Raw genomic sequence first — 1,800 nt, 5'->3', positions numbered from 1 at the left:
ATTGTCTGTGTGGAGCCCACCTTGGCTCAGAGGAGACACAACTCACCCGGGACCACGACAAGTCTGGTTCCACTCCCCCAGGTCAGTTTTCCCCAGTTTGCAGAAGTCACACTGTGTGAGAGCTCATTACAAAATGGGTCTCTTCCTCCAGCCCAATCAGGGGCTGCTGCAGGGCTGGGATCTGCCCCTGAAAGAGGCTCTGAACACCCACACACATTTCCAGAGATCTCCTCTGGCCTCTCTTTGACAAAATCCCATTTCCATGTTCAAATCCCTGGGAAAATCTGCATTTGATGATGGTCACTAAACATGCCAGAGACAGGCAAACCCTACCGTTCAGTTATCAGGGAATGCTTTAGGATCCCTGCCCCAAAACTGCTTGCACTGCAAAGACAAAAGGGATTGAAACAAAAGCCTGGAGCCATCCTGGGGTCCGGGTCACAGGCACTGCCCCACCTTCCCAGAATCCCAGATTTCCATCTCCAGGACACAGGTTTCTCAAATATGTGCCCCTCAACACATGCAAGGGCAAGACAGAAACGAAGAAATTCCACTATCCTGTGGACATTCAAGGACTTTGGACAAAGGTCACACAGGAAAGCTGCACACTCACTGGGCTGGATGGACAGTCTGGTCCCTGAGCCAAAGGTCAACTTGCCGTAGCCAGAACCAAAATCACACAGCATTTCCTCCCTTAACAAAAAGTCCAGCAACTCTCTCCCAGCTATTGCCCAACCATGATCACCCTCAAAGTGAGCAGCAGGAGGGAGGCAGTGCATCCCTAGGGTGCAGGGGCACAGGACAGCCTTGCCATGGGCAGCCGGCACCTTTGGGAGCAGGCGTGGGGCCACCATGTGCATCCCAGTCAAACAGAGAGCAAGGAGGCTTGGTTTGGACACCCCTTAAAGCAATGTCCACCCTGGATATGGACACACAGAGCTGACCAAACACCCAGCCAGGCTGCTGCTCCCAGCCACCCCAAAAATGCCCTCAAACAGAACAGAAAGCACAGGAGCAGTGTTGGACTTACGTGGCCTAACCATGAGTCTCGTTCCAGAGCCAAAGACAGGTTTATAACCACCTGATCCTGTATTCACACAGCATTTCCTCCCTTAACAAAAACCTTCCCCACCACCTGGCAACACTGCTCACCCACAGCCCAACCAGACAGGGATGAATGTCACAAGGATTCAGCCACAGCCTGGACTGAAGGACTCCCATGATCTGATGGAAATGTCAAAGGCACTGTTGGACCTACAAGCAGAAGCCCCCATCTGAATGGCTGCGATGCAAATTCTGGGCTAAATGATTGCAGATTCCCCATCTCAGAGACCCCCCTTCATTATGTGCATGAAATGAAATGACAGCTGTGATCTCCCTCCCTTAAGAAAAGTGACTCAGACACAAGAAGTTTGTCTAGAAGACTCTCCACTGGACACTCAAGGACTCTGGACAATGGACACACAGGAAAGCTGCTCACTCACTGGGCTGGACGGACAGTCTGGTCCCTGAGCCAAAGGTCAGCTTGTTGCCAGAACCATAGTCACACAGCATTTCCTCCGTTAACCAAAACCTTCCCCACCACCTGGAGACACTGGTCACCCACAGCCCTACCAGACAGGGATGAATGACACAAGGATTCAGCCACAGCCTGGAGTGAAGGACTCCCATGATCTGATGGCAGCATTAAGGACACTGTTGGACCTACAAGCCCCCATCTGCACATATTTTCTGGGCTCAACAAGCGGGTATATCACACAGTTTCCCCATCTTAGAGACTCCTCTGCATCATCTGCATTA

This window comes from Malurus melanocephalus, unplaced genomic scaffold (assembly GCF_030028575.1).
Source record: "Malurus melanocephalus ecotype Western Australia unplaced genomic scaffold, MMel_1.1 scaffold_1253, whole genome shotgun sequence".
NCBI lineage: Eukaryota > Metazoa > Chordata > Aves > Passeriformes > Maluridae > Malurus > Malurus melanocephalus.
This window is presented reverse-complemented; position numbering follows the sequence as displayed.